This window comes from Rhea americana, unplaced genomic scaffold (assembly GCF_003343005.1).
Source record: "Rhea americana isolate MKP2758 unplaced genomic scaffold, rheAme1 scaffold_38, whole genome shotgun sequence".
NCBI lineage: Eukaryota > Metazoa > Chordata > Aves > Rheiformes > Rheidae > Rhea > Rhea americana.
This window is the reverse complement of record NW_028186512.1, coordinates 3,231,339-3,237,534: the sequence shown is the minus strand read 5'-3', so window position 1 is coordinate 3,237,534 and position 6,196 is coordinate 3,231,339.

The following is a 6,196-nucleotide window of genomic DNA, read 5'->3' as shown; positions in this document are numbered from 1 at the left end:
TGGATTTAGTTCACAGGAATGAGCAGGTGGGGCCTGCAGTCAGCCAGTGAACTCATGCAATCATGCAGAAATCCATTCCCTACCAAGGGAGCGATGTGTGACATCCGAATGCACATCTGAAAGCAAACATTTGAAAACTTCAACAACTACAAATCCCAGGAAGTAGTTCAGCTTCTTAAACAGAAATATTGCAAATCCATTTTGAGTGGAAAGTTTAAGGACTTGCCTGTGTTTAATAAGATTTTAAAATATTACGTACACCATTTAAAAGATATCTTTTCCCTCTACATCTTGCCTGATTGTACAACAAATGCAAAGTCTGAATAGAGTATATTTTTAATTTTCTTTGAAAATCTTAAACATCTTAAACATGCTATCCCTTAATTCCAGATACATGTTTCTTATTTCTATTTCAGCTCAGCTACTAAATTAAAGGTAGCCTTAACATCTTCTATATCTAGTACTGAATCTACAGGCTTCAAGGAAGCTATATACTTCCTTTTGTGATTTTAAAACCTTTTGCAATGGCATTACTTTTATAAGCAGCTTTCTGATGATTACAGATTATTTTTCTATCATCAAGGTTTATCATCAATCTTGAAATTCAACATGCAGATAAGAAAGCATATTCAGCCTTCTGACTCACTAGAGTGTTTCAGGGTGCTAAGATTCAAATCGCAGAGGTGATGAATTAATTCTCGTTCTATTCGTAGTAGAACCACAATTTGGGATTCCATCTTAATCACCCCCTCAGTAAGCCCATCCTTGAAGGTACTTATTTCAGGATTATACATCTTGATCAAAATGTATTCCTGGGTTACAACGGGGTGCTTGTAACAGGACACAGACAGTGTGCCTAGGTGTAATCAGGCTGGTGGATGAATAACAATGTTGCCATTTACATGTGGAGGCCCTGCTGTATGTGAGCCATCTGCTGCTGAAATAGCAGATCTGTCCTGAAGAATGGTAGATTATTTTTTCTTTTTTATTATTCAGAGAGAGATTCTCACTTGCTATAATGCTCAGGCACTGGCTCTATGCCTATTCATTTTTATTGTTTGAAAATACTTTGTAAACTGAAAATAATGTGCAATTGTGAAATTGTATTCTTTAAAAGAATATGCCTGAGTGAGTGAAATACTAAAATGAATTTCTTCATTAACACAAATGAGATCTGAAAGTAGAGTTTCAGTTGCATGAAAGTTGTAAGGGGGAAGAAAATATCAGCATGCTATCTATAGCACAGAGCAAGAGAATTTAAGCTTAATAAATTGCTCATGTGAGTGGTCTTGTTGACTCTAGTGGATTACTGATGTGAGAGAAATTCATATAATTTGGCCCACAGTTAATGACGCTACTCATTAGCAACTAATAAAAGAGAAGCAATATCAAGGACTAAGGTCCCTGATAGCATCTCTGAAGGTCTCTGATCTTGTAGCTGATGAGCAGGACTATGTATACAGAAACCACTCTAGTACCTGACTAATCATTAAAGTTTTTCAGACTTGTTGATTCAAACAGTGAGCTACAAAAGCCATTGAGGCTCAAAGAGAGTTGCAAAGATCATGTGACTTCAGGATCCATAATAAAAGGAAAAGCAAACACAAAAGTAAGGAAATAAAAAATAAGTAATCAAGATTAACTGAGAACTACGGTTGTCCCAGGTGACCAGCTGAGAAACCTGTTATGCTGAAAGTGCATTCAAAGTCCTCCAAAGCCTAAAAGGTGCTTACAGAGAAGACAGAGTATCTCCTTCACAAGGAGACACAGAAAACACTGAACCAAGAAAAAAGGCAATCAGCACAAATAGCTTCTTGGAGAACTCTGTCAGGGTATTAAAAAATTCTTCACTGTGAGAACAATTAAGCATTGCAGTAGGTAGCAGGAATTTCCCTCAGTGTAAATATTCAAGACTCAGCTTGACATGGTCCTGGATAACACAATCTAAGGTGCTGTTTTCAACAAAAAGTTGAATCAGAGGCTCTCTGGAGGTCCCTTCTAACCTAGATTTATTACTATGTTTTAGTTTTGTTGCAGTGATCTTTGTTGAGTAATAATGTTCTTGTAAAAACTCAGTAAAAGGACTGAAAGCCRCTTCTAATATCATTATAAAAATATCAAAGATTGTTTCATAAAACATGAATTCTGCACATTTGTTCTTGCTTTTACTCAGTCATGGTTAGGCGTGTCCATATATGTATAAGATTTCTGTTGCAAAGTTTTCATGATTTCTTCAGATGCTGTACTATAAATAAATATTTTCCCCAATCTGAAAGAAACACACAGAACCACAGGATGTTAACATTCACTTACTGTTTTAACATTTACCATGTTTCCTTCTTAGGAAGTACTGAATAGTAAGTGCAGCTGATTTAAACTCATTTGTAAATAATTATCCAGGCCAAGTGTTCCAAAGTGTTCAGGAATTTAGTATTCTTGATTTACTGAGACACAAGATCGAAGTATTATTCTGTGATTATTATTACCTCTGCAGAGCTAAATGTGGGCAGGTAAATAAATAAATAAATAAATAATCCTTCTCCAAGTGAGTTCAAACGCTAGAGACTATATTGTGACTTAGATTAAAAACTACAGAAGACTCCTTGACTGCAGGAGCCCAAGACTAATTCAGTGTCAAAACTCTTAGTTGCTTTTCATTTTTAAACCCTTCTCTCCAGACCATGCACCCTTCCTTTGGCCCAAGGTGAAATCTGCAACAGCAGAGCAGGGGAACAGACATTTAGCTCTGCCTCTGTATACTACTCTGCAGTTTAGCTGGATGTCWACCAGCAATAAATAGCATCTCCTCCTCAGAGCAAGAAGAGACAGATAGGGAATAACAAGTCAGCATGTTTTTTTCTTTAGGTTCCTCAGGCTTATTCCTGAAGCGACAATGTCACCACAGATACACCTGCTATTCTGATTCCAGCTGACACTTCAGAAGAGATTTCTGCCCCTGGATATTCAACTACAGTTACTAGTTACAGATCTGCTCATCGTTACAGATCTGCTCATTAGGAGCTGTTCTTAGGGGCTGTCCCCTGACCTGCTATGGTCAAAATGGGCAGGGTCCTTCCATTAAACCTGTTAAGGAAACCTGGTTTATTATGACTGAAACAGGATAGGGGAAACTCGTATGAATAGTTATGCTGGCAGACCTGAGGGTAAACTACCTTCTGGCACAACACAGTAAAGCAGGCTGCTGGCAAGTCACTGGAGACGGCCTGGAAAAAAGGTCTTTTAAGTTATACTTGCAGCTAGGAGGATGTATGGCTATGCCTTCACTGCACCTTGCTCAGGGCTGTACCTTAAACCACAAGCTGGATCTTGAAAGAAACCTGTTAAAACTGACCTTTTACAGCACATACATGAGTCTCTAAGGATCATCATAAGTCTAACATCTGCTTCATGGTTTAGCTTCAGGGAGAAGAAGGGCCAAAAACATTTTTAGAATGACCAAAAACACTTTCAGGAATATTTTTTTCATTCCAGGAATACTTTCTTTTGCATGTTTCATTTTATGCATACTGTCACTGAATAATAAAATCAGGAAAATAACAGGAAAAGAAAAGTGATGCTGTGAGACTAGCAGCTGATCTGTCACTGCTACTCTCTGAATGTGTGTATGCATGTTCATGTGTTTATATGTACAAAATCTCCTGATACTAATAGTCCTAAGAGTCCCAGGAGTCCATGACTCTACCCTTATGGGAAATCTCTGAATGAACAGGCAGCAAGTGCCACTACTGAAAACCACTCTGCAAAAAACAGAGAAAACACCAAAGCATTCCTGATATAGATGTGTGCCTTACTGAGATAGAGTACTCACCATGTTTTCCGCAATGACCTTATCCAGAAAGCAGGATTTTCCAGAGTTTGAGCACAGCATGATTAGAGCAGGGCTGCGCTGACATGTTCTTACACCTTTATTAGCATCATCTGCAGTTCTGTAGAGCAAGCAGCATGCTACACCTCATGTCTCATTTTTGTGAAGATTTGAAATGACATATTCTTCCTCGGACAGCAATCACTGAGGTATAGTGTCTTCCCGTGGTGATACTGCTTCCTGGGGAACAGCTTTCATTAGATCAGTCAAAGTCTATGTCTCTTAGTTCAACTCAGAACAATTCTGACAACTAGACAAGAGGCTACCTCCTTATGACAGCATACRTACGCTCAATGGTTATGTTAATCAGAGTATATGAAATGTTTTTCTCTCTTACTTACACATCTGTTTGCTTATCCTACCTGTTACCAACCTGTATAATAAAACTTTCAGAGTTCCTGCTGGAGGTAGCTACAAAATATCATGGTCAAGCTGCTGAAAATTTTAAGTAAAGGGACCTCCAGAAATTTTACATTTTTTTTTCAAAGTAGAGGTGCAAAATGGCTGTCAGGTATACCCTATATGAATGCAAAGCAGTTCCACTAAACTTAGCCCAAGCACTTCACTTATTAAAGCTACATTGTGGTATGCAAAACAACGCCTCAGCAGCTATGGATTCCAGGCAGAAGTCTTGCTACCAAAGAAACAAGCACCATCAACRAAAAGCATCGCGTTTGCTTCCAAATGCGGTTGCTTCCAGCCACCCAGCCTGGCTCAAATCCCTGCAGCAGGAATGTTCATGAGACAGAAAGACTGCGTGTGCACATCTATAACGCTTGGCTTCTCAGCAAGGACCGCTAAAGACCAGAATCTGTCCTTAYAATTTTCGACAATTCACTGCAAGTTGCTTTCACAGTCTTATTTCAGATGATGTGAAATGGCGTGGCAGTGGTCACACYTACTGTCTGTCTAAGTAAAGAAACACATATACTGTTAGTAACACCTTCAGTCCTTTCTCACTCTCTCTCATACTTGAATCTACAGTATTCTTTTAAGTTTCACTTACGGATTAGACCATTTTAGACTGGAAAATAAGCTGGCTGCTGCTGAGTCTGCTTTGGCATGTACAAAACCCTTGAATAGTACATGCAAATCAAAGATGCTGGCTGCAAAGAAATGGAGCAAAAGGGAGAAAAGGAGAAACGCTGGCCTTGCTGAAGTTGGTGGTAGGAAGCACGCTAAGTATAAGCAGTGCCAGGATTTCACTCCAAAACAGCATCTTATACTATCAACAACATGAGTGTATATTAAGGAACTACAGTGCAGAAACACCCTTAAGTTAAAAGAAGAGCAGAAGTAATCACAGAAGCTCTACTGACATCCAGTCCCCCCAGGAGTAGTGTATAATCACAATACTATACATCTGTGAGTTTTAAAATTATTTGTGTTTCTTTCTCTCAAAAAAGTTCTTGTTAATATAAAGCAGGTTTTAGTAAACGTATGTAACTTAATAGAATTTGCCTGGAATAATGGGTAACTCAATTTTAAAGCTTTTGAATTATGTCAACTATAATTTAAAAACATAAAACTGCTAACACCTCAATTGCATAGAATATATATTTCTTATTTCCACTAATTGTTTTTTTTTGCTGTTGTGAATGATCATTAATCATAACTACATATGTGAAGGAACAAATGGACTACATTCAGACCGCGATGAGAATATAAAAGTCACACACTTCTTTTGGCTTATGTATTCTACCACACAAGTATTTATTACTAGGAAAATACAGCAATGCCTGACAGTTATTATGAGGGATCTGCCAGAATAGACTGAAGCATTCTAACATTTTGATTAGAATCTAGATGTGTTTACTTCACAGTTACATTATACTCAACAATTAAATCCTATAACTAGGTACTTATCTATTGACTGTGAAGACATAACAGTGATATTCCTCGCGGGCATAAGTTGAGAAAGTCCTCTTTAATCATATTGAAAATGCTTCTCTCTGCTCAGGGAAAGAGATTAATGCAACTTGTGGGTGAATCTTCAATCTGTGGTCACCTTTGTGTTGTGCAACAGTAAGTCCTTTGGCTTGAACAAGAACAGCTGATGTGTATATAAAAAACAAGATTGTATATGCAGAGGTGATAGGCAATTAATAAAGGAGTTACTTTATAAAATACTGCCAATGTTCTTTAGCAAAACACAAACTGAAAAAAGCATATTTTTTACATCTAACTTTTGTTCCATACTGTAAGTATCTATGCTAACTTGTAAATATTCTGTAGAAACTATAAAAAAATGCAAAAATAATCTCAGAAAGTACCATGATTTTGAAACTTGCAATTTTCAGCTTCTAGGTA